Source organism: Cervus elaphus, chromosome 30 (genome assembly GCF_910594005.1).
Source record: "Cervus elaphus chromosome 30, mCerEla1.1, whole genome shotgun sequence".
Classification (NCBI taxonomy): Eukaryota; Metazoa; Chordata; class Mammalia; order Artiodactyla; family Cervidae; genus Cervus; species Cervus elaphus.
In genome coordinates, this window is record NC_057844.1 from 17,105,511 (window position 1) to 17,133,307 (window position 27,797).

General features: G+C 43.8%; 1 protein-coding gene across 7 annotated transcripts in view; it reads right to left on the reverse strand.

Annotated features, from left to right (window-relative positions):
* The window catches only part of LCP1 (lymphocyte cytosolic protein 1), a 97,188-nt gene that overhangs the window by 39,306 nt on the left and 30,085 nt on the right, over window positions 1-27,797 (reverse strand). Inside the window, exon 1 of one of the 7 annotated variants that reach the window (XM_043891919.1) lies at window positions 20,090-20,202. The exons of 1 other annotated variant lie outside the window; for it this stretch is intronic. The gene's annotated coding sequence lies outside the window, so the exon portion shown is untranslated. Of the gene's footprint in view, window positions 1-881; window positions 901-1,846; window positions 1,931-5,634; window positions 5,658-13,821; window positions 13,841-17,176; window positions 17,278-20,089; window positions 20,203-27,797 lie in introns of those variants that run through there. 5 more of the 7 variants (XM_043891923.1, XM_043891925.1, XM_043891922.1 and 2 more) reach the window with 5 other exon arrangements.

A 27,797-nucleotide genomic window follows, 5' to 3' on the forward strand; every position in this document is an offset into this window, starting at 1 on the left:
CACTTCGTAGAGCAGGAACCAGGAGCTCGGAGAAGTTAACATTCATGTCTCAGATCACACAGCCGGGGAGAGGAGCAGCAGGATTCCAGTGCTCGAGTCTCCTCTCCTCTCCCATACTGTCTGCCCAGGCTGCTGTGCATTTCTCTTAGACGCTCATTTCATCAGCCCATTCACTCATCCAGCAATTACTCATTAAGTATTGGCTTGGCCAAAAAGGTCGTTTGAGTTTTTCCATCTTAAAAAAAACAGAATATGAAGTGTGTATCCAGGTGTTCTAGCTTAGGAAGCTTTTGCTTTCCTGTGTTAAGAAATCAAGGCTTCTGCTGGAAGATACCAGTGTGTAATTTTGCATACTTCACTAAATTCTTATGACTAAGTTGGTTTGATTCTTCTTTATACTCTCTACCAATAAGAGAAGGCTCTCCTCCATTATATTTTAGCAAAGTCTTTGGTAAAGGCTGGCCCTTCTTGTTTTGGGGTGTCTTATTTCTTGGTTCACAGATGTTCACAGGGTTACTAGATAAATCGATTCACTTACAAATATTTACGAAAGCCTACTATAAGGCAGACACTGCTCTTCATTTTAGGTGAGGGTGCTGCCCTAGCTACTCTGAAAACATGAACCAATGTTAAAGGTCAAGAGAATGAATGGGGTCTCTGAATCTAAACTTGGCCTATCCTTTGACAGAAGACTTTTAGATTTTAGAGCACGTGAGTGAGTGGTGAGAAAGACGTGTAAAGAGGCAGGGAATGAGATTGCCCTTTAAGGATCAAGGGCAGGGTTGAGGAAAAATGAAAGAATTACAGCGTTGGGTGACAAAGAACATCTAAAGATCATGGTTCAGAGGACTTCCCTGGTGGTCCAGGGGTTAAGACTCTACCTTCCAACGGAGGGGATGTGGATTCTACCCCTGGTTGGGGAGCTCAGATCCCATGTGCCTCAGGGCCAAAAAACTAAAACACAACATAGAAACAATATTATAGTAAATTCAATAAAGACTTCAAAAATGGTTCACATCAAAAAAATAAAAAATAAAGATCATGGTATAGTGAAAAAACAAAAAATACTTTAGCAAAAAAATTGCAGGGCCCATTCAAATAAAAGATCTAGGGAAGAAAACAGGGTTATTTTAAAATCTTCTAAAAGATTTATATAAATGGGGAGGATTAACTCAGAGAGAGGATCTCAGGGGAGGATCTCTCAGAGAGAAATCAGTCCTGAATATTCATTGGAAAGACTGATGCTGAAGCTGAAACTCCAATACTTTGGCCATCTGATGTGAAGAACTGACTCATTTGAAAAGACCCTGATGCTGGGAAAGATTGAAAGCAGGAGGAGAAGGGGATGACAGAGGATGAGATGGTTGGATGGCATCACCAACTCAGTGGACATGGGTCTGGGTGGACTCTGGGAGTTGTTGATGGACTGGGAGGCCTGGCGTGCTGCAGTCCATGGGCTTGCAAAGAGTCGGACATTACTGAGTGACTGAACTGAACTGAACTCAGAGACGCCAAATAGTGAGACAGCCTTCCAACGAAAAAAATTCAAAACCCTCCCTGGTGGCTTAGACGGTAAAGAATCTGCCAGCAATGCAGGAGACCGGGGTTCCATCCCTGGGTCAGGAAGATCTCCTGGAGAAGAAATGGTAACCCACTCTGGTATTCTTGCCTGGAGAATTCCACGGACAGAAGAGCCTGGTGGGCTAGAGTTCATGCTATGGGTCGCAAAGGGTTGGACACGACTGAGCGACTATCACTTCCACTTTTCAGTGATTTAAAAGCTAATGGGAAAGAGAATAGATTGAATTCATTTGAGAGGAGAAGTGGAGAAGAAGTAGTCACCAACCTCAATTACCACGATACTGTTTGTTGTTTGTTGAGCCCAAACACGAATAGATGTTGAGGGAGGATCTCTTTTACCATCAGAGTGAGCTGTAAATCCTGGAAACACAATCCAACTTGTAGAGACAGAGGAATCTTAAGAAATCATTTAGCACAACTCCCTCATTTTATAGATAGACAGACTGAAGTTCCAATGAGATGAAGTGCTTTGCTTACAAGTCTTCAAAGCACTCCCAGGCAAGGGTCTGTAACAGAAGGAGCAGAGCAGCAGAAGGCCGGAGTGACCATTAATCAGGCCATTAAGGCCCACAACTGCAAACAGACCCTTTAATTTAACAGCATTTCACAAGGCAGAGCAGGAAGAAGAGGTAATTAATGGAAAAACATGCAGAGCGGACCATTTCTAAGAAGGATATGGCTGGGGTTAGAATCAAGTATTAGGTACTTCACACAGTCTATTAATATGAAAAAAATATTTGCCCATGTTAATTCATGTGTGTTTGATGGCTTGTATTATAATTGTGTGAGTTAGTTTCCAACGATAATTGACGAGGGTCTGTTTGTAAATTACTGGCACCATATTGGCAGCTGACTCTAGAGAGGTCGCTGCAGTAATGAGTGGCTGTGGTCATTTGGAAGCTCCCACTTGGAGCTTAGCAGAAGTGGCTGAGGAAGGCGTGTCCCTTCCAGGGCGTGAACGAGCCCTTTCTCGGGCTCTGCTCTGCTGCTTCTGCAGTAAGTGGGGTCCTTTTAAATGACTACATCATCTAACTATGACTTTGCCAAGAACCACTTTAAGATCTTTTGCAAATCAGTGGTGAGTTCTGGAACCCCATTTCTGAACCACTGCCCAAATCATAAATCTAAGAAGACAAATCTCACATCATTCATCTAAGTCACGTCTGGCCGCTCATTTTTCTGCAAGCACTTAAATTTATTAAATCAATGATTACAGAATCCCAGGACATTTGGCCAAAGAAAGAACCAGTCGTTCTTTTCAGAAGGTTATTTTTAAAGCCTCAAGAAAATCAAATTACTGCCCCTACCCCGCCCCCTCCAAACTTCAAAAGCCACAAAACCTGTTCCTTCTTTTAGGTCATCGAGTTCTAAGTCTCTGTTTAAAGGAGGCTGGTATTTTCCAGATGGGTAGTGAAAGATAATTTCTCAGAATGACTTCTTACACTAAAAGCATTTCACTCAAGTTCCCTGAAATCTGAATGTAGAAACTAATTGTAGGAGTTTACTACAGAACACAGTGCTGGAGAATTTAGAGAAGGAAATGCATGCTGTAAAATGAACGTTAAAATGGAAGCTAAATTTTCTCTGAGGAGTTTCCTAACTGACAATGAAAAGAAGCAGAAAGGCTGGTAACACGTGATCTGTGCAGAGTGGAACGGCTCCTGGGCTGGCATCATTGCTGAAAGCAGGTACTGCTGTGTGGGTCAGTACTTTGATTCAATAGATTGATACCCAATTACATAACTGCTGGGATCAGAGCCCTATCTGTAACCTGGCATCACATTGCCAAGGGACTGTTTTGAATGTGCCCTACTTTTTCTGCAACTTGACACAGTGGGGAGAGCACAACAGTAAACTCGGGACCCAGGTTCCCAGCTTTCCCCCTGATTCAGTATGTATCCAGGAGGAAATTGTACAACTTCCGAACCCCTCACTGAGCAAGAAGTAAACCCCAAACAACGCGACGTCCAGAACATCATCAATCTGCCCTCTTTAGCCTTACACTCTGATGATGAAAGAAGGGAAACATACAATACTTAGGATTCCGAAGCCAAATAAAATCCCCATAAATTTTTGAAAAAGCAATCATGCTACAGTTATATCAGATAAGGACAGAATTTGGCTTTCCCTTAATCCTGTTTCCTTTCCTTTCCAAAGTAGAACACTGTGTGTGGTTGGCGGGGGCACACAGGAGATAATTTTCTATGTAAGCTATTTTCTATGTAAGCTATGTAAGATATTTTCTCTGTGGATACAGATATTCCAAACTTTCACAGAAAGGATGATTCTCAACATATATTTTTCAAATGCCTTTGTTTTTAAGAACCAAATAACTATGCGTGTGTGCCAAGCTGCTTGGTCGTGCCCGACTCTTAGGGACCCCAAGGACTGTAGCCCGCCAGGCTCCTCTGTCCGTGGGATTCTCCAGGCAGGAATGCTGGAGTGGGTTGCCACGCCCTCCTCCGGGGGATCTTCCCAACCCAGGAATTGAACCTGGGTCTCTTATGTCTCCTGCACTGGCAGGTAGGCCCTTTACCACTAGTGCCACCTGGGAAGCCCCCAAATAACTATAAAAGTCCTCAAATACAGACGACCATTTAAAGGGGCCCTTGTGAATTCTGTGGCCAAGTCAGAATCTCTTTTAGATTGGCTTTTCTCTCCCTGCAGACACATGGGTTCTCCCAAGGCTCTGCAGAAGACAGGACTCTTCTCTGCAAGAGTCGGAGGGAAACACGGCAGCGGTCAGTGAAGCACGGGAAGCTGCTCCCAGCACAGGCTCAGGGGCTCTGTCTCTATCTCAGGCGATGAAAACACCCCCAGGGAGCCAGCAGCCCCAATTACTCCAAACCTGAGGGACCTGACCTTGCTCTGGGGGTCTCTGTGATCTGATCAACCTCAGAAGCTGAGGGGCTTCTGAAGCTGCATTAGCAGTGGCACACGGAGCCCCGCTCTGGCCCCAACTCAGGAGTGCCCAGCTCCCCACCTCCCCTCCCAGCACACCCTAATGCCTGTTTTCTATCAAGCTGCCCGCTCCACTAAGGAGGCGACATGGGGTAAACCTCTGGCAAGCAAAAGGGATGCTCCAAGCTGGGGTTGCCAGGCCCTTCTTGCCTTGGCTTCTGTCTCCTTCCCAGGGCTGCAGACAGTGATAGTCTTGGTATTCACATCTAGAAAGACCACAGCTACCCTTCATTCCACATTCAACCATAAGGACTTAAGATCCAGACTTTCACCTATTGGAAGCTCAGCGAACCCCAAACACATCTTTTCAAAAAGCTGAATATTATTATGGGCTAGTTGAGAAGCCACTATGACAGCCTTGTCTCAATATCAGACGTCATTCATTTTCTTCAGTCATTCACTCCACCTATGAGTCTGCGTGCAAAGCACTGCCCTGGTTACTAGGTACAAGCAAGGGACTCCCTGGGACGTCATGAAGCCCACAGTTAAAGGTCAAGTTTCAGATCCAACACAGAGATGACAGCTCATTACTGCCAAATGGTTAACAGAATGAAAAGAGTTCTGAAGATCAAAAATGAACAAGTGAAAAGGCTAAACACAGGGCTGCAAGGGTGGAGGGGGGTAAGATGAGATAAGAGTAAGAAATTAGCACAGAAGCTTGTCAAAAAATAAAAACATCAAACATCTCAATCAGCCCATGCAATACATCTACAGGTAAGCAGATAATTTCGACATGTGGACATCTCCAAGGAAACCACAATAACCAGCGAGGAGTGGAAGAGAGAGCTTGGGGATCAGAAGACCCAGGCTGCTACCTGTCTGTGCAACATCAGCCTCTCTGGGCCTCAGTTTCCTCATCTGTAAATTGGGAGAGGAAGTCCCTTCCATGTTAAAAGTTCCAAAAGTCTGTTCACTAGCTGACAAGTGTAGGGTACAAGTTAGATCCAGGGTGAGGTGCGTTTCAAGTGAGCCTAGGATAAGGGCCAGGGGCCATGAGGAGCTGTGGCCATGGCCCTGAAGCATCTCTGGGGAGAAGAATCTTCTCTGAAGTGGACCCAGCATCTCCCAGCCCCACCTGGTTCCTGCTCTTACCTCAGCATCGGGAAAAGCTCTGTCCTCATGCATTCTCCTCACTGACCCAGGCAGATGCCCACAGCTCAGCGGCTCCCCTGCTCAGTCCAGAGCAGGGAAGCTTCCAGAACGGCACGTGAGCTCCGCTTTCTGGGAGGTCGCTGCGTACAGCTTAAGTCCGGCTGCTCCAGTTCACTTCTGGTTTCTAGGCAAGACTGCACAAACACTGTCCCAGAAAGAGAGCCATCTACTATTTTCTCAAAAATACCAAATAAGGCAACCCGACAAACTCTCCGGTGTCTCACATGCCTACCCTGTAACCTAAATCTTGGCTGATATGATGAAAGCGCCCTCTCTTGGGCTATTCTCAGAGGGAATTACAGAAGCGGCTCGATTCATAAAAATTCCGTCACATGCCTTGGTGAGAGCCACTGGACCTTCAAAAAAAAAAAAAAAATTCTTTAGACCTGTTTTTGGAGGCTCTCTTTCTCCAAATAGTTTTCTTTGCTATCTTCTGGATCTATGCCAAGTTCCTTAAATGAGAATACAAGAATAACAAGAGTCATAGGATGTAGAGATAAAAGGACGAGATTTCCTATCTGGTCAGTCCCCTATCAGAGACGAGTGAAATGACACCCAAGTTAAAGGATGTGCCCAATGTCACAGAGCTCACTGGGACTGCCGTCCAGGGCTCCTTACTTCTCTCTTTCCTTGATAGTAAGTTTTCAAACCTAGGAGGGAATGTTATTCTTTAAGACCAGCTCAACGTAATGGTAAAGTACAAATGCCCCATGATTTCAAATATCTTATGAATATAATGTCATGTATGTTTCTTGCACCTGAAGGAGAACCTAATCTAGGTAACGAGAAGGCAGTGTCCAGGTCCCGAGTACAAACAACATGTGCCCATGCCAACATGTAACATCTGTTACAATGTACAAATCCTACTGGCATCTTCAGGGTTACAATGACTGAGGCAGGATGAACGCCCTGTGTATTCATCTGTACCTTCATTTTGACTTCACAGGAAGGACCTCTGATAGTTTTTAGCAACCCAAAAGCAAACCACAGTAAGATTAACTCACACTGAGGCATAAGGTTCTAAAAACAAAACGCCAAATTCATAGGGGAATATGAAAATGACACCCTCAGACCTCTGAGATTAGCAAGGTCTGAGACATCCTGTCCTTCCGGCTGCTGGGTGGGGCTCTGTGGTCCTTCCTTCTCTGAGCTCTGGTTCAGACCTCTGTGGCTCAGCCCCCATGTCCACACCTCCATTTCTCCTGGCAGATTCTGAGATCACAAAATGTGAGTCATCTCACAGCACTGCCTCGTGGCTGGGCGTAGTAGGTACGCAGGAAATCAGTTGTAGGCGTGAAGAAGCAAACCCATAAACTAATGGTACCCAGGGCTTGAGCAGGCTTCTTCTCACCTTCTTTGAGGAGCTAAATACTAACATTCTCATGTGACAGTTAAAGTGTTAGTTGCTTAGTTATGTCTGACTCTTTATGACCCCATGGACGGTAACCTCTGTCCATGGGATTCTCCAGGCAAGAATACTGGAGTGGGTTGCCATTTCCTCCTCCAGGGGACCTTTCTGACCCAGGGAGTGAACCTGGGTCTCCTGCATTGCAGGCAGATTCTTTACCATCTGAGCCACTGAGGAGGCCATTCTTGTGTTCACACTTATCATATCCCTCCCACTGAGAGATACAAATGTCAGAAAAGGCAAGCGGATGCGTCAAGTTTATATGAGGCCACTTGGCGGGAAAAGCGACTCTGCAAGTGTCTCTCGGCTGTCTTTGAACCGGGCTGCAGGTGCTCCCGGGCCCCAGCCTCCAGCCGCGGGAGATAGCAGGGCCCGGGGCTGGGCAGTTTCTGTAAACCCTGCTGGCCGCCGCTGACGCTGTGGTCTCTACCTCTGGGTACAGTGTCTCACCTGGAGCCGAGTCCTGCTGCGGGGGAAGGGACTGTGGTGTGGAGACAGATCAGGACAAAAAGGAGGGGAAAATCAGTCTGGATGCACAAACTCAATGTATCAGTTACACACACAGGAAAGAACTTGGGATGAGTGCCAGAGTTCACCTGAATATAATTTGCACATCACTATCTGGACTATGAAATTGCTCCCCTGGTAATCCTGCGTGTTCACCACTACGTTGTTTTAGTTCGGACCCCATGGACTCTAGCCTGCCAGGCTCTTCTGTCCATGGGATTTTCCAGGCCAGAACATTGGAGTGGGTTGCCATTTCCTTCTCCAGGAGATCTTCCTGACCCAGGGGTCGAACCCACGTCGCCTGCATTGGCAAGCAGGTTCTTTACCACTGAGCCACCAGGGAAGCCTCCTCGAAGGGTGAATAAATTGGCTTATTACATGCAGTAGAACAGGCAACAAACCAAACCAACTGAAGAACAAATTCTTGAATAGGGCCCTCTGAATTGTCATCCCTACTAAGTCAGTAAATAATAGCTATATGATATATGGCATTTTGCAGTTTTTACTAACTTGTTTTTAGAGTAATACATGTTTATCTTAGAGTAATATATGTTTATTTTAGAAAATGTACAAGAGTAAAAAGAATAAAATATAAGCTACCTGTAACTCCAACACCTAGTGACAACTGATCTATTTTGGTGTATATGCTTTTACATGTTTTATAAATATACATACCGTCTATTTATTTGTACATTTCTTCTTTCAATCAACATCTGCCAAGTACCTACTCTATTCTAGGTCATGGTTGGATGCTGGTGATGCAAATATAAGATGCGACCCTGGCCTATTAGGTAAGAGAGAAAGACACCAGTCACTAGAAAACAGGAGGACTTTTTAGATTCGCAGGAAGGGGGAACACAGCTCCCCCCAGGGGAGACATGCATGGTGCCCCGGAAGTACTAAGATGTGACCTGAGTTTCCACAGGTGGAAGGAGCCTGCTTAACGATCAGTCAGTCTTTTCCTTATTCATATAGAGTGATGAAGCCATATGCTCGCCATAGAAAGGTTATCTATGTTGGGCCAGAGAAAACAACAGCTAAAGGACAAATGGAAGACGAGCTAATGTTCCCTTAGTGGTTACTCAACACTAAATATTTTCTAAGCATTATCACGCTGAATTCCATCACAACTCTATGTGGCATTACGATTATTTCCTCTTTATAGATGAGGGAACTGAGATTTAAGTAACTGGCCCAGGGTTACATTGCTCTGAACCAGGGAAATCTCAGACAGTATGGCCCTGCAGCGTGAGAAAATGGGAAAACGGGGGCCCTGAAAAGGGAGGTTGCTCCCCGAAGTCTCAAAGTGAGTCACTGACTCATCAGAGAAGAGGACAAGAGCCTCCAGAATCCTACTTTGGTCTAGAAAGTATCAGAAAAACAAGTCAACTATGGGCTTCCCTGGTGGCTCAGATGGTAAAGTATCTACCTGCAACATGGGAGACCCAAGTTCGATCGCTAGGTCAGGAAGATCCCCTGGAGCAGAAAACAGCAACCCACTCCAGTATTCTTGGCTGGAGAATCTCATGGACAGAGGATCCTGGTGGCTACAGTCCATGGGGTCCCGAAGTTGGATACGACTGAGCAACTATCAAAGTCAAAGAGGTTTTTAAAAAAAACAAAACCCTGAGATGCACAGTTCATGAAATGTAAGATGGACTTACATCTTCTGTATTCTATATGTGGATGGAGAGGAGGATAACGAGAGGAGTTTCTTCCACTTGTTTCAAGAATAGCACACATTTAGTTTACAGCTTCACCAAGGCTATAACAAGACCATTTCTCCCAATCTAAGCGAGTGTGGGGGCATGACGGGTTTCTTACAAACCTAATCCAACCACTGATGATCTTATCTTTCTTTATGAAATTAAGCTTGCTACATACATAAAAAAGAATGAACTAGGAAATAACATCATAAAGCAAAAAGATGGTGGATTTTCTGATGCAGCGGCTTCTTCCTGCATACTTGCATACACATTACTTAAATTCTATGAGTCTCAGTTTCTTTATATATAAAACGGGGATATAACAGTACAGAGGTTCCTTCAAAAACCAAAAACAGAACTACCATATGAATAACTTACTAGAGGAAGAAATGGAAAACCGCTACAGTGTTCTTGCGGGGAAAATCCCATGAACAGAGGAGCCTGGTAGGCTACACTCTGAGGGGTTGCAAAGAGTCCGACATGACTTAGCACTCATGCACACACACATACACACCCATGAACAAACCTAAGTGTCCATCAGCAGGTGAATGGATAAAGACAATGTGGTACATATCTACAACGGAACATTACTCAACCAGGTAGAGGAACAAAACTGGGTCACTTGTAGAGATGTGAATGGACCTACAGTCTGTCATACAGAGTGAAGTGAGTCAGAAAGAGAAAAGCAATGATCATATATTGATGCACATATATGGAAACTGGAAAAATGATACAAATGAACCTAGTTTCAGGGCAGGGACAGAGATGCAGATGTAGAGAAGAGATGTGTGGACACAGGGCGGGGGTGGAGGGCGGGATGAACTGGGAGATGAGGGTTCACAGACTATCATGTGTTAAATAGACAGCTAGTGGGAACCTGTGGTATAGCACAGGAAGCTCAGGGTAGTGCTCTGTGACGACCAAGATGGGCAGGCTGAGGGTGGTGGTGGAACAGAGGTTCAGGAGGGAGAGGATGTGTATATACATGTAGCTGATTCTTTAGCTTATATGCAGAGCACATCATGAGAAACGCTGGGCTGGAGGAAGCACAAGCTGGAATCAAGATTGCCGGGAGAAATATCAATAACCTCAGATATGCAGATGACACCACCCTTATGGCAAAAAGTGAAGAAGAACTAAAGAGCCTCTTGATGAAAGTGAAAGAGGAGAGTGGAAAAGTTGGCTTAAAGCTCAACATTCAGAAAACTAAGATCACGGCACCCGGTCCCATCACTTCATGGCAAACAGATGGGGAAACAACGCAAACAGGGACAGACTTTCTTTTCTTGGGCTCCAAAATCACTGCAGATGGTGACCGCAGCCATGAAATTAAAAGACGCTTGCTTCTTGGAAGATAAACTATGAGCAACCTAGACAGCATATTAAAAAGCAGAGACATTACTTTACCAATAAAAGTCTGTCTAGTCAAAGCTATGGTTTTTCCAGTAGTCATGTGTGGATGTGAGAGTTGGACTATAAAGAATGCTGAGCACCGAAGAATTGATGCCTTTGAATTGTGGTGTTGGAGAAGACTCTTGAGAGTCCCTTGGAGTGCACGGAGACCCAACCAGTCCATCCCAAAGGAAATCAGTCCTAAATATTCATTTAAGGACTGATGCTGAAGCCGAAACTCCAATACTTTGGCCACCTGACACAAAGAACTGACTCATCTGAAAAGACCCTGATGCTGGGAAAGATTGTAGGCGGGAGGAGAAGAGGATGACAGAGGATGAGATGGTTGGATGGCATCACCAACTCAATGGACATGAGTTTGAGTAAACTCTGGGAGTTGGTGATGGACAGGGAGGCCTGGGAATGCTGCAGTCTATGGGGTTGCAAAGAGTTGGACACAACTGAGCGACTGAACTAACTAAATAACTATAGCTGATTCACTCTATTGTACAGAACAGGCTAACACAACATTTGTAAAGCAATTACATTCCCATAAGAATAATAATGTAGTCACAGTGCTCATCCACAGAGCTGTGTTAGAATAAATGAAGAAAAAGTGTTTCAACTGTATACAACTGTGCTTGGTGAAGGAGGAAGAAAGGAAGGGAGGAAAGGGAGGGAGAGAAGATGGAGAAAAATAAAAAAGAACCAGAACTTCTGTTACAAAATTATCTTGGGGAACAAACCCGATTTCCATTATAAATTGTACAAAATATTATGTGGAGTCACTGTCTAAAATTCACACTTAATTGTTATGTGTGTGGGTGGGTGTAAGTCTAGATTTCACACTTATGCATTATCTTCAAATGATCTTAGCTTGGCTTGCTCTGGCTCCTGTACCACTTCTCTCCTCCGAAATTCTTGAAGTCAGTTTCAAAAGCAACTGTGGAATTAGTAGATGATACCAGCCAGAAGCCAACAGCAATAGTATTGGCTGATCTCATGTTGAGTGGTCTAGGGGCTCTGGGCTCAGTCTTGCCTGAGATACATACTGTGGAAAGTACCTTCTAACAGTTGAGGAAGTGTGGCCAGAGTGGGAAAATGTACAGCAATATTAAGAAAAGCCTGACCACATCCATTGTGAGTCACAAAACGAGAAGAGTTCTGAGTATCTGTGATGAAGACCACTGGCCTACGACTCCTCACTCTCAGGCATATCGATGCTTGGGCGCTGATTCTGCTGGCCTTTTTTCTGCCTCTATCTCTTATCCACTCCTGAATTCTCCAGGCACTTTTTGGAAAAACACTGAAACAACGTGCAGTTGACAATCATGTACTAGGGCCAACAACCGAAGCTTCTATTTATTCTCAATAAGGCAACCCCATTTTCTATGCGCTCCTTGGAGTAGTTCTTTTGGAATCTCTAATGACAAGCTCATTCTCATAAAAAAACAAAATGAGGAGTTACAGGTAAATTGAGGCAGAAATTTGTAGTTGTTTGATGGACTATACTTATCTTCACTTTGTTGGAAGCCACAGTTCAAGGGGCAAATATTACCATTCCAGTTTACTCATGGGATATGCTGTAACATTTCTTTTGTCAAAATTTTAAATAACTAAATAGCCTCATTGAATCCCTTCCCAACTCTTATTTTAAGGACTCTGTACCATCGAATCCCCAAGCATTTAATTTGTTTGTCAATTATGTTTGGTATACGAGGAGACCCATCAAAAGCAGAGTTGGGATCTCTGTCTGATAGAAAATTAGGAATAATCATTGAATATTCAATCACAGAAAGGAAAACTTAGACTTATTAGAAAGCAGCCAGTGATTCATGTTAGAAAATACAAAGCCAAGAAAACAGACGAGGTTTACACATTTAAGAAACTGTGAATATTAAAATGGGAAAGAGGCAAGGTGTCAATCTGGGCTCTGACCAGCTCTGTGACCTTGGACGTAACTCTCCCCAAACCTCAGTTGGTCATCTATCATAAGATGATGAAAACATCGATCTTAGGCAGTTTTTGTGTAGAAATACAAAAGCAAATACTTGTCAAGTGTTTAGCATGATGCCCCACAAATAATAAGGGCTCAACAAGTCAGTGGGGCTTCCCAGGGGCCTCAGCGGTAAGGAATCCACCTGCCAATGCAAGAGATGTAGGTGTGATCCCCGGGTGGGGAAGATCCCCTGGAGGAGGAAATGGCAACTGCTCCAGTATTCTTGCCTGGAAAATCCCATAGACCAAGGAGCCTGACGGACCACAGTCCTTGGGGTCGCAAAGGGTCAGCCATGACAGAGCACGCACACACGCAAGTTGGCATCGACGGTGAGTATGGCAGAGTGAGATGTGAACACAGACTGACAAACTGGGGAAACGGAAGAGGAAATGGACCCAAGAGCAGAGCCAGGGAATAGGCAGTACTTGCCTCTATTTTGTAGATGAGGAAACCAAGCTTAAGAGACCTGCTGGGGTTCCACATTTAGTGAAAAACTAGAAAAGGGAATCCAAATTTGCCTGCAAATTTGCTTGCTTTTCATACCATGCTTATTTGTCTCATGCACAGAAACTGTACATACTGAGACTCACAAGCTTTAAAAAAACCCTGACATTATATATGATATTTAATCCATTTCTATTACATGCATTATATGCAACCACCAGCCAGGTTAAGTGTCCCAGCTCCATGGTCACAGGAAAGAAACAGGGACTCAGGGATATTTTGATGAAGAATCTCAAAAGACAATGAAGGAAGGGAAAAATCTGAAAAAAGTCCTCAAAGTTGCCCATGATAGTCCATCTTGTCAAAGGGAAATTTTCTTAAATGTTATAAAGCATGAGAAATGAGGGGAAAGTTCATTCATGTCTTCGAAATGAAGAAAAGGGGGCCCAATATGCAAAACTGCATACATGTTCCTCATTTTCTTCTCACTTTCTCTTTGCTTCCATGATGCAGCTTTCTCCATAAGGAGTGTATATTTCACTCTTCTTTCTGATCTGGCCCTCCTGGTGAAGGTAATGTGAGCAGATGACATCGAGGACATGCAAAGGATCCACATTTTAAAATGTGACACCTGAAGTTAACAAAGACACAATTCTAGTCCGAAATTTTACCTGAGGAACGGCGAAAGTGAAGAGGATGCAGATATTATACAAATGCATTTGTGCACCTCTTCTCTTCATTCATTTGGATCTTCAGTTTGGATAAATACTGGTGACAACTACCAGACTGAGGGATCCAACTGCAGGCTATTATTGAATTGTAAAGTAATTAGTTCATTCATTTACTTCCCTCTCGAAAGTACAACCAGAAAAAAAAAAGGAACATAAATTATTTGGGAGGTTGCATTTCACATGCAGCATTAATTTGTCTGTCAAATTTGGTGTCTTGGCTTTTCTGCCTGCGGAGAACGTAATCCTTAATCTCTTTTCCATTTTAGCTCAGCCATTCAAGAGGGTGTGTGTGTGTGTGTGTGTGTGTCTGTGTGTGTGTGTGTGAGAGAGAGAGAGAGAGAGAGAGAGAGAAAGACAGGTGTTGGGGGTGGGGGAAAGGGAGAGGGAGATAATACAGACAGACAGACAAAGAGAGAGAGCATGAGAGTGTGTCCATGTGTCCGTGGAACTGGTGCTAGACTAAAACAAGAACCAATGTTGCAGCCACAAAACTGTGGCTTTCTTTGCAGGTTCCTCAATTTAACATCTTAGCTTTTCCTTCCGCCAGAAAAAACAACCGACCGTACTGGAGAAACAAGCCTCCTTACAACTTAAAGTGGGGCTGAGGCAGGCGTGGCTCTGAAGTTGAGCAAAACTCATTTTAACTCAGTAAGTGGGTCACTTTTTACCTCGATTCTTCAGCTCACAATTAAAACAATCTTTCATTCTTTTGCAGTTTTAGGACACCTATATTTGGCCATTACTACATAATTATAGATATGTGTGCTTGGTATATCTATAATTATATAGTTATGGCCAAATATAGGTGTCCTAAAACTGTGAAAGATTGTATGTTTGGGTATAAATACAAACTTGTTTAATTTATTCATGTCTATCAATCACAATAGTTAGAAAATGGGAATGCCACTTGGCTAAAATATTCTAACCTTCTATGACTGAGAACTTTTCAAAGCTTTAGGGGTAGAGATATTTTGTGACCTAGGCTCTGGTCTATAGTTGGTGAAAAAACAGTCAAGAGCAAAGAGGGACTGAGTAAATACTGATGATGTTGACAAAGAACAGTCTTTAAAAAAAACAATTAATAATACAGACACATTTATCTGGGATACATTATTATTACTTGAGTGCAACTCAAGGGTCTAGGCACAAATAACCATCATTGTCTGCTACCTGTTTATTCTAGGAGGTTTTCCCTGGAATTTAGCAGTTAATACAAAATTGATTCAATTGTAGAAAAGTAAAGTAATACCAAATATTTGAAGCATTAACCTGCTTTCATACATGAAGCTAACACCAGTACCTACCTCACAGGATTGCTGGGATGACTAAATGCATTAATATGGTCAAAACACTTAGAAAAACAATTCAAAATAGTGCTACGGAAGACTTAGCAGTTACTATGAGGGTAATGAACTGAAATTCTTTGTTTCCTATCTGCTGTTGGCAGTATCTTATAAGACAGAGTGATTATGAAATTACTGGGAAGACTGATGTAATGACTGAAATTGACAAACAAAACAAGGGGAACAGTCAATAGCAAAAGGAAGTTGAATCAGGAGGGAACTGAGGGAAGCAAGGGGGAATGGCCATCCCGGGAACTCAGGGTTCACAGCAACTGGAGGGAGATGCCCTAGAAGATGAATATCTGATCAAGTGGTAACTTCTTAGAACTTCAAAATGAGAACAAGGAGAAACACGAAATCTTTTGATTCAAGAAGTGCATTGCCATCTGACAAAATAGGGAAACTTGAAACTCTTGGAACCTGCAGACACTGCTTAGTTTTATATTTTGGTGGACTCATTCTAATCTTTATTTTTTCAGGATTCAATAGGCAGATGGAATAGAATCATTGGATGGTATCTGTGAGTTGGAAAGCTACCAAACAAACAAACAAACAAATCCTAAGGAGGCAATTAGATGAATCTACATGTCACTTTGGCAGCCTGGGTGGGAGGGGAGTTTGGGGGAGAATGGATACATGTATGTGTGTGGCTGAGTCCCTTTGCTGTCCATCCGAAACTGTCACAGCATTGTTAACTGGCTGACCCCAATATAAAATAAAAAGGTTTTTTTTGGAAGTAGCCGAATTTAAAACCAAGGAAGGATAAAACATATGATTTTTCTTGAATATTATTATTTATTGAAAAGTACACTAAATAAATAATGTCATTTTGCTATAAAATCTATTAGTCATAAAGTCATTAGGCTTTATAATCTTCACAGACTTTTGACTCTTCATACATATAATCTTATGAGAAAATTTCTTAGTTTTATCTTACCAAACTTGATTTTTTTTAAAATATTCATTTGCCATCTATCCTATATACACAGAGAGGCCTTTGCACTTTTGGTAACAAGGAGAAGTTGACAAGAGAATTTTCTGAGAAGAATGCAAAGTGAATAAGGAAACGTCAATGATGCCTGCTCCTGTGTTCTTCATCAAATATGCTTATGATCAGGTACTTAATTTTGGTATGGGTAGCTAAGTTTTAGCTCAGTTAATGTATTTAAACTAAAATAATGAGATTGATTTTGCCTGTTGGCTACAGTCATCAGACAGTTTCATCAATTCCTTGAAGTCAATGTTCATTTAGTGCTCTAAAATGAAGAATAGTGCTTTGACAAAAAGGAAGCATGTTAGAATGTAAAATACTATACTGTTGTTATATCTTCTTGCATAGCAGTCACTTGGGGAACTCAGAAAATATTAAATTAACAAGTGAAATGTAAAAAAAGACTTCCATGCATTTCTAAGGAACTGAGAAAAACTGAATAAAGATCATGAGCACCTACTATGCGCCAGGAAGCACATAGCAGGAGCTCAGACTGTCAGCAAATTAAGGACTTGAAAACAACATGATTACTGCCCTACTCAAAGCATTACGCACACACACACAGAAGAAACAATGGAGGCAAGGAAGGCGGGGGCAGGAACCAGGAGGAAAGACCTGCAAAAGGACATGTTTCTTGAAATAAGCCTTAAAAAACAAACAGAAGTTTTTACATAAAGAAGAAAGCACTTGGAAAAACAGCTGGAGTGAAAAGAAGTGAAAAGAGCATGGAACTTTTTGGTGGCTTGTGGTCTTGGGCACTTAGAAAGTGGGTGAGTGTCGGGGGAGTAAGAAGATGGTGGGCGGCAGCTAGAGCAGAAGGAAGCGACAAAGAAATGAGGCTGGGGAAGTGGTTGAGGCAGGTCGGTGGAGGCACACAACTCTTGAGTAAAATTATGCATTCATTAAAAGAGAACACTTCTTCATTCTATTATTATATGAAAGCCACAATGCTATCTCTTACTTATGAAAATGCTTCTGGATTTACGGCAATTTTTTTTCTTTTCTTCTTTCTCTCTCTCTCCAAATCATGAATGCCAAGATGTCTTCAGTCAGCTTCAGAACTAAAAACCCATCGCAATCTACATCTGGGGAAAAGATGCTGGTGTGGAAGAGAGGACATGGAATACACAGATGCTTCCAGGGAGGCAGGATGGAGCCTGAAATCCTGGCTTCTCATAGCCCCTCCCCACCTCCAACTGCCCAGTGACCTTGGGCCACTTCCTTCAACAACTAAGCCCACTCCTCAGCTCTAAAGGTAGTTGGGAGTGGGGGTGGGGGAGAAGGGGGGGAATTAAATGAGGTCACGCATAAAGAGTGGCTTACACAGTAAGTACTTATCAATAGTAAGTGTCATTACTACTTTCTTTGTCCTCTCTAATTTAAATAAATATATTTGGATGAGAACGTTACTTGTTGGTCTCCCATTCCCCAAAGGGTTCAGCAAAAGAATTAGCTTGTTATTTAGTCACTGAATCATGTCCGACTCTTTTGTGACCCTGTGGACTACAGCCCACCAGACTCCTCTGTCCATGGGATTCTCTACAGAACACTGGAGTGGGTTACCATTTCCTCCTCCAGGGGTTCTTCCCCACCCAAAGATTGAACCTGCGTCTCCTGCATTGGCAGGCAGGTTCTTTCCCACTGAGCCACCTGGGAATCAGAAATGGTGTTAAAATACTGAAATTGTTTCCCAAATTACAGATTGTTTCAAGGCATAATCTATGAAGGAGACAAAATTTAAAATGTGACAAGAGAAAGCATCTTTGGGATAGCTAATAAAATGTCCCACCTCAGCAGTGTTGTTCAAAGGGCAACATCTAGAACATTCTTCCGTGATATTACTGGGGGTGAATGAGAATGAAGAGAAATGGTATTTTATAATATATCAGATTGATGCTTTAACAATCTAAACTTGATTCCATTTTCATTTCCTCCCAATGTAAAGAAAATACTGACATAATTTTGCATCCTAATTCATTTTTTTCTCATCAATATTTTTACTTAAAACATAACACAGTATATCTTTAATCCGTTCTTTTGGGGGTTCAATCCTTCTCCCTCAACTCCACATTTCTGCTAGTTTAAAACTATTCAAGTGAGATGTGTCAAACAATATTGATGATCACATTTCACAACTTCAGAAATTTACATTAAGTCATTAATTCCATTCAAATTTGTCTGTGCAAAGATGTTCTTTAAACCATTTTATTTACTAGAAACCAATTATGATAAATTTATGCAAATTCAAAATCAAGATGTGTGTGGATAAACCACCTTTGTTTTAATGACAGTTTTTTAAGTTGTTCTGAGGAGGTAATTTTAGAAAACAAGTTGCTGTGCTTAATTGGGCTTCCCAAGTGGCTCTAGTGGTAAAGACCCCGCTTGCCAATGCAGGAGACGTAACAGACATGGGTGCGATCCCTGGGTCGGGAAGATTCCCTGGAGGAAGGCATGGCAACCCACTCCAGTATTCTTACCTGGAGACTCCTATGGACAGAGGAGCCTGGTGGGCTACAGTCCACGGAGTCTCGAAGAGTCGGACACGACTGAGGCAACTTAGCACGTACTTAATTAAGAAAAACTAGGTTTTGGTAAGTATGCTGATAAATGAATCCATTTGCAATCTGAATGGCTTTTATGTTTATCATTTGTCAATGGTTCTTAATATTGTTGAATAATGATAATTAATCAAGGCTGATGTTACAAGTTTCAAAGACTAAGTTTCAACAAAGTTTCTGGAATAAATATCCCACAGCAACTTTATAAGAATTTCTATTGAGACAGAAGCCCTTCCTCCATAACTTAACGGTCATTTGTATGGTTATAAGGACATCAAGTAGTTCAGACAGTTCTATAAAGCAGAACAATTAAGCAACACAAATTGCTTATTTTTAGAGAATAAATGGAGAAGAGACAGCCTCTAGTTCCATGAGGCTAGTAAGCACACCCATTAAAAACCGCTGGCGCCAAAAATCACTCAAATCACCAGTGTCACACTCGGTAACATAGGACTCAAGATGTTAATATATCCACTAAAGTACCGTAAAGAAGTTTTTTCGTTTTTAGAAAAACAGAACCACAGGAGCTAAAATTAAACTATCCCCATCAGGCCAATGAGCAGTACCATCTAAATGATCAATATCCACTTTCCTGAGAACATTTGAAAGTAGATAAAATCACAGTAAACAGCCTCCCTGAAATAAAGCAACAGAAGTAAATCAGAACATGGTTTGGGTTTAAAACGGAAAAAAAAAAAAAAATCATGTGCTATACAGTATAGCATCGGGAATTCTGCTCCGTGTTACGCGGCAGCCTGAATGGGGGGAGGTTTGGGGGAGAATGGATCCATGTATATGTAAGCCTGAGTCCCTTCCCCGTTCACCGGAAACCACAAGTGTTGACTGGCTACACCTCAAAACAGTATGAGCAAGCACCGGGACATGAGTTTGAGCAGAGCTCCGGGAGATGGTGAAGGGGAGGGAGGCCGGGCGTGCTGCAGTCCATGGGGTCGGAGCCTGCGCCAGGACTGCGCGACTGAACGACAACACACAAAACAAAAAGTTTTTAAAAAGGAGAAGAAAAAAAAAAAAAAAAACAAACATGGCTTTCGGGGAGGAGTGATAACTGCGGATAGCTGGAGAAGTCACCCCCGAGCGCAGAAGCAGAGGGGTCCCCCTCTGGGCGGCCACACGGGGCGGCCGCAGCTTTGCTGAGCACTTCAACCGGGGCGGGGGCAGAGCTCACGGGGACAAGGGTGACAGGTGCTCGGATCTCTAGTCCCCTGAAAGCAGAGTCCACGATCCACGGAGCCAGAACCGCCCAACAAGCAGAACATCGTAAGCACTCAGAAAAGGCACAAAAAGAGAAAATTTACCTGGTAGCCAAACTGTTCTCAGTGGCGCTGGCGTGTGACCAGAAAACCCCTTCTTTCTGATCTGGAGAACAACTTTGTTAACCCCGGGTGTGTGGTCACAAGGCAGGAAGTGACTAGAATGACAAATCATCAGCCAGGAAAGAAATAGATTTTGTCTTTATAAGGACATTTTACTTAACATGTTTTTTTTTTTTTTTCCTCATGTCCCCTCCCCCGCAAAAATCACCTGACAGGTCACACTGAAATTCAGAAGCCTCTTACCACTTCCTCTTTATAAGCATTTTTCTCTCTCCTTCCCTTTCTTTCTCCTCTAGCTGGCTTGTAGACGCTGGGCTACTGAAACCTGTCTGATTTCAGATAACTACCTTGACTTTTCGCTCTGACCCTAATTGAGAATGCAATGCTCTGGTGCTTAGCTTCTGACAGCAGAGGTAAACAAATTATTCATTTTTAATGAAGGAGCCAAAGGAAGAAGTGGCGGTGTCCCCAAAACCAGCTGAAAGGGATTTCCTTAGGAAAGCCCCGCCCCAGGCGAAACTGAACCCCTCTTAAGAGTCCTGAACAATGATCTCATTGGTGCAAACAAAACAAAAAGATCTCTTTAAGGGGAAGGGCTCGAAAAGAAAGATATATTATTTACTTATTCTTTTATTTATAGAACACCTATGTACTAGGGATCTCTTTAACCCAGTTAAAGATTTCAATTATTTAGACGTTTCCTACCAAGAACACCTGCAGCAGTGACTAGATTCAGTGGGTTGGCTAAATTCCTTCCTAGGTTTCCCAAGTAGCTCAGCAGTAGAGAATCCACCTGTCAATGCAGGATGATGCAAGAGATGCAGATTTGATCCCTGAGTCAGGGAAGAAGCCCTGGAGGAAGAAATGGCAACCTGATCCAGTATTCTTACCTGGAAAATCCCATGGACAGAGGAGCCTGGTGAGGCTACAGTCCATGGGGTCACAAAAATTCCGACATGATTGAGCCCACAAATTCATTCTACAGACCAGGTTTATTTTCCAAATACACATTTTATAAGATTAGCAAAAGAATAAAAAAACTCAACTCTATGCCAAAACCCTGACCGCCTGTCCTGAGGGCTAATTCTTATCTTCAAAGGGAAGTGCTCAATGCTCAAGAAGCCTAAACACTGGTTGTGAAGGTTGTGTTAGCATCTTGAGTCATGTATGACGGAACATTACTCATAACCTGTCTCCATGCTGCCTGGAGTCTGCATAGCTCCAGCAACCAGCCTGCCTTGGAGGAATGAGAATCTGAGGCTCTGCTCCGGCTGATAGTGAGTTGAAGATGTTTTGATCTTTCAATAAGTTTCTATATTTGCAAGGGGTCTGGGACTCCCACCAGTGGGTACTCTGGTTGGTGGGCAGGGTAGGGGGGGAGGCTGCCCTTATACTTCTTTTGCTTCTTTGATTTCTCCTCTAGAAAGTTCTTGCTTCTGACCTCAAATGTCAGATCAAGCCCTTCTGGTATCTCCATCTACGTCATTCGCCAGCGGTGTGACAATGTCTTGGTCAGAACCCTACAGCGGCCATCTCTGGGGAGAGGGTGGGCAGAAAAACAGGAAGAGATGGTGGAGATTCAGCCCGTTCTAGACTGGTTCACCTCACAGAGAACTGTCAACCCTCTTGTGACTCCCCAGGGAAGACTGAGGGGGTGAACTGGACCTCATTTTCTCCATTGCATCCTTACTTCCAAGTAATACAGTGCGGGGGTTGGGGAATTCAAGAGGCACCTAAATTCTTTGAGGACACCAGAGACACATCCATGCCTCACTGTGACAGGACCGATCACCCTACGAAGCAGTCAAATGCTGGTGGTTTCCACTCTGGTGGGTCAATCATCAGCCACCCACGCGGCAGCACAGATAATGTCTGGATGGTCCTAAAGGGTGAAAGTATGTGAGATCGCTGTGGATCTCCCTAGTCTGCGCCCCTTGAGGTTTCAGGATGGAATGGAGGGGTGACAGTAACATTTCATAAGGAAGAACAGAGACTCATCTAATTTCCCAGGGAGGCAAGCAGCTCTCTGCTCTCCTGTGTCTACTGGAGCCTGGCCATCAGACCTCCGAGGGAGCTAAAGGGAGAGCCACATACACTGGGGCATGGCTTCGTGGGTGTGTGAGTGCCTGGGTGGCAGCACCGGTGATTCAGAAATGAGTAAGACACAACCGCAGCTCTCAAGGAGCACATAGTCTGAAGGAGAAAAACATGTAAGTCAGTAAATGCCATGAGTGAAAGAGGTGAAAAGGCAACGGAACGCTGAGGCAGAGGCAAATGTCAGCAGAGATGATGCTGGAAGAGGGTGAAACGTATGGTTATGCCTAGCAGCTGATTCAGGTCAAAAAAAAAAACCACATTGGATTCCAGGCGACATCTATATTCTAGGAGATGAAAGCCACTGAATTGTGCTGCTTGCAACCACCCACCTGCAGGAACCCTCCAGGCGAGCACTGGCTCAGCCCTGGGCCCACCTCAGCCAACCACCACCACCTCACCCACATCCTGGGCCACTCCTTCAGTCGTAATCTCGCCATCTGCCTCCCAGCAGCACCAGGCTACCCAGTGGAGGCAGGCAATTGTTTAGGTATTAGACCAAAGCTTTTTCGGAGACATATTTTACCTCTGTCAGTGTTTAGAATTGCTTGTGCAGCATGCTAATGAGCAGTAGACCCATCCGGGTTTTATTATGCTTAGGGGCTTCCCTGATAGTTCAGTTGGTAAAGAATCCGCCTGCAATGCAGGAGACCCTAGTTCAATTCCTGGGTTGGGAAGATCCCCTGGAGAAGGAATAGGCTACCCACTCCAGTATTCTTGGGCTTCCCTTGTGGCTTAGCTGGTAAAGAATCCATCCATAATGCAGGAGACCTAGGTTCGATCCCTGGGTTGGGAAGATCTCCTGGAGAAGGGAAAGGCTACCTATTTCAGTATTTTGGCATGGAGAACTCCATGGACTATATAGTCCATGGGGTCGAAAAGAGTTGGACACAACTGAGTGACTTTCACTTTCTATAGATCATGCCCCACTGATGGCTTGTGCTGGAAGAGGACCCCTCCCACCTCCTACCCCACCATCCACACGCCTGTCCTGCCACCTCCGCCACTCCCCTGGCCTGCGCTTTGCCTTCCATCTACTCCTGCTGCCCTCCCTCCCTGTATCCCACCCCCGGATGCTCACAGCCTCAGTCCCTAAAACATCAGGGGCTCTGCTCCGGCCACTGAATGCTGCTGTAGAAAGTTCCAGAAACACAGAGTTGAAATGCTATAAATTCAAGCTGCTTGCTTCGGATTACTTCTTAGATATACTTCTGTTCAATATTATTCCTTCTGGACAGCAAGCATCCTCAACCTGGGGCTCACAGACTCCAAGCATTTTATGTGTGATTTTGTGTACATGGGCTTTTTTCTGGCTTCACCATACTGTTTACCATAGTATCAAAGAGATCACAGAACCCCAAAGTTAGATCAAAGAGATTCTCATCTCTCATTCTACCCTCTTGCATCCTTTCCTGACCCAAGATTCCTGCCCCGTGTTGACTGAGATGATACCCAAGTCATCGGCGGTGAACTTCTTTCTCCAGACTCCTCGACTCTCACAAGACCCACCTTCTCCTTCTCTTTCATTCTTAAAGGGGGAGGTGTCATCTCTCTTTTCAAGGTAGTTTTGCATTTTGCAGAGTTCCAAAGAATAGCCAGAAGAGATAAGAAAGCCTTCCTCAGCGATCAATGCAAAGAAATAGAGGAAAACAACAGAATGGGGAAGACTAGAGATCTCTTCAAGAAAATTAGAGATACCAAGGGAATATTTCATGCAAAAATGGGCTCGATAAAGGACAGAAATGGTATGGACCTAACAGAAGCAGAAGATATTAAGAAGAGGTGGCAAGAATACAGAGAAGAACTGTACAAAAAAGATCTTCACCACCCAGATAATCACAATGGTGTGATCACTGACCTAGAGCCAGACATCCTGGAATGTGAAGTCAAGTGGGCCTTAGAAAGCATCACTATGAACAAAGCTAGTGGATGTGATGGAATTCCAGTTGAGCTATTTCAAATCCTGAAAGATGATGCTGTGAAAGGGCTGCACTCAATATGCCAGCAAATTTGGAACACTCAGCAGTGGCCACAGGACTGGAAAAGCTCAGTTTTCATTCCAATCCCAAAGAAAGGCAATCCCAAAGAATGCTCAAACTATCGCACAATTGCACTCATCTCACACACTACTAAAGTAATGCTCAAAATTCTCCAAGCCAGGCTTCAGCAATACATGAACCAAGAACTTCCAGATGTTCAAGCTGGTTTTAGAAAAGGCAGAGGAACCAGAGATCAAATTGCCAATATCCGCTGGATCATCGAAAAAGCAAGAGAGTTCCAGAAAAACATCTATTTCTGCTTTATTGACTACGCCAAAGCCTTCGACTGTGTGGATCACAAAAAACTGTGGAAAATTCTGAAGGAGATGGGAATACCAGACCACCTGACCTGCCTCTTGAGAAACCTGTATGTAGGTCAGGAAGCAACAGTTAGAACTGGACATGGAACAACAGACTGGTTCCAAATAGGAAAAGGAGTACGTCAAGGCTGTATATTGTCACCCTGCTTATTTAACTTATATGCAGAGTACATCATGAGAAACGCTGGTCTGGAAGAAGCACAAGCTGGAATCAGGATTGCTGGGAGAAATATCAATAAACTCAGATATGCAGATGACACCACCCTTATGGCAGAAAGTGAAGAGGAACTAAAAAGCTTCTTGATGAAAGTGAAAGAGGAGAGTGAAAAAGTTGGCTTAAAGCTCAACATTCAGAAAACTAAGATCATGGCATCTGGTCCCATCACCTCATGGGAAAGAGATGGGCAGACAGTGGAAACAGTGTCAGACTTTATTTTTGGGGGCTCCAAAATCACTGCAGATGGTGACTGCAGTCATGAAATTAAAAGACGCTTACTCCTTGGAAGGAAAGTTATGACCAACCTAGACAGCATATTTAAAAGCAGAGACATTACTTTGTCAACAAAGTCCATCTGGTCATGGCTATGGTTTTTCCAGTGGTCATGTATGGATGTGAGGGTTGGACTGTGAAGAAAGCTGAATGCTGAAAAATTGATGCTTTTGAACTGTGGTGTTGGAGAAGACTCCTGAGAGTCCCTTGGACTGCAAGGAGATCCAACCAGTCCATCCTGAAGGAGATAAGTCCTGGGTGTTCATTGGAAGGACTGATGATGAAGCTGAAACTCCAATACTTTGGCCACCTCATGTGAAGAGTTGACTCATTGGAAAAGACCCTGATGCTGGGAGGGATTGGGGGCAGGAGGAGAAGGGGACGACAGAGGATGAGATGGCTGGATGGCATCACCAGCTCGATGGGCATGAGTTTGAGTAAACTCTGTGAGTTTGTGATGGACAGGGAGGCCTGGCGTGCTGCGATTCATGGGGTCGCAAAGAGTCAGACATGACTGAGCGACTGAACTGTACTGAACTGAACTGTTGCATTTTAATCTTAATCTTGTATCTTCTGTTTAGATACATTGCTCCATCAATTATCTCATGTTTTTCCAGCATCTTTAACCGCTTTTGATCTCCCCACTTGCCCTTCAGACACTGTGGGAATTAATCAAAGGACAAAACACCTGTACCTCACCCTACTGCCCCTCCCCTGCACCTGATATTTGATGCACAGGTCATAAGAGCAATTAAGATGAACAAGATCCCCATCTCTACAGAATGTCCACTGCAAGGATGCGGACCAGTGACCTCAAAGTGGTACTCAGAACCACGACAGAAGAAAAGCTGGGTGCCTGTGGGAATACAGAGCACTAACCCAGACTCAGGGTCTGGGAGGCATGCAGAATAAAGACTAGGAGTAAAGATGCTGGGCCACTTCTCTGGTTGTCAGACCTCAGCTCTACTGCTGTCCTGGAGAAGGAAGTGGCAACCCACTCCAGTATTCTTGTCTTGAAAAATCCCATGGATACAGGAACCTGGCGGGTTACAGCTCTTGGGGTCACAAAGAGTTGGACATGATGTAGCAACTGAGCAGGCACTGCTGTGTTAGTTGTGTGACCTTGGGCAAATTATTTACTGTTTTTCATCTAGAAGGTGGGGATGAGAATAGTGTCTGTTTGGTACGTTGCTGTGAGGATGAGGTCAACTGATGCAATGTAAGTGTTAACTAGCCTTTCACTGCTTAGACCCGGCTCTGGACTTGGATTCCCTGGTGGCTCAAATGGTTAAAAAAAAAAAAGAAAAAAAGAAATCTGCCTGCAAAGTGGGAGACCTGGGTTCATTCCCTGGGTCAGGAAGATTCCCTGGAGAAGGAAATGGCTACCCACTCCACTATTCTTGCCTGGGGAATTCCATGGACAGGGAAGCCTGGTGGGCTACAGTCCATGGATGGGGATGCAAAGAGTCGGAGACGACTCAACGACTAATGCTTTCACTTTCTGGACTAGATAGTTCACATACATTATTTTATTTATTCCTCACAAAAATCCTATGAATTAGGTATTATGTTAAATTTTCCTTCAATCTTTTAAAATTACAGTTTCCAAATCTACAGTATGTCTCCACTGTAGAATTATACACTGACATCTTTGCTCTGAGATGACTCAGGACCTCCCAGCCAGGCTGGAACAGCATGCTCTCCTCCTACCTAGGCTTGTTGCATGCAACTTGTTTGAGCTTTTGATTGTTAGCAGAAAAAAACACAAACAGAGGTCTTGAATGTGCTTCCACGGTTCGACTTGGTCTCCTGTACTTCTGAGTCCACTGACCATGAGAAAACCATGAGCGTGCATGCGTGCTCAGTCATTTCAGCCATGTCTGACTTTTTGCATCCCCGCGGACTGTAGCCCACCAGGCTCCTCTGTCCATGGGATTCCCCAGGCAAGAATACTGGAGTGGGTTGCCATGCCCTTCTCCAGGGGATCTTCCTGATCCAGGATTCGAACCCCATGTCTCCTGCATTGTGGGCAGGTTCTTTACGACCAAGCCACCAGGGAAGTCTTGAGAAAAACCACATATTTGTTCAAAAGGAAGGAAGAGACACTTAAAGTGAACCTGAACCCAATGCAGAGCCCAGGCCAATTCCAGCTGACCCGTGTTCTGAAGCAGAGTCATCCCAGCTGACCCAGGAACCTTGGTTCCTTGCTGTAAACAATTGAGATTTGGAGGTTGTTTACTAGGCAGCCTTAACACAGGAATGGATAATGTGGGAGCTTCCCTGTAAGTTCAGTGTCTGAGACTCCATGATCCCAATGCAGGGGGCCTGAGTTTGATCCCTGGTCTGGAAACTAGAACCCACATGTTGCAACTAAAGATCCCGCAGGCGGCAATGAAGATCCCACCTGAGGCTACTAAGACCTGGCATAGCCAAATAAATATTTAAATTAACAAATATTTTTAAAAACAGATGACTTGGACTTCTTCCCCAACTATTTAAAATTGTAGTCCTACTCTTGTCATTTTCAATCACCCCCACTCTTCCCTATAGCTTCTACAGATTTAATACCTTCTAAAATATAACTTTTTAAATTAAGCTTATTGTCTCCTTCCAAACATAAGCTCAGTGGCACTAGAAGTAAAGAACCCACCTGTCAATGCAGGAGATGCAAGAGATGCGGGTTTGATCCTTGGGTTGGGAAGATCCCCTGGAGCCGGAATGGCGACCCACTCCAGTATTCTTGCCTG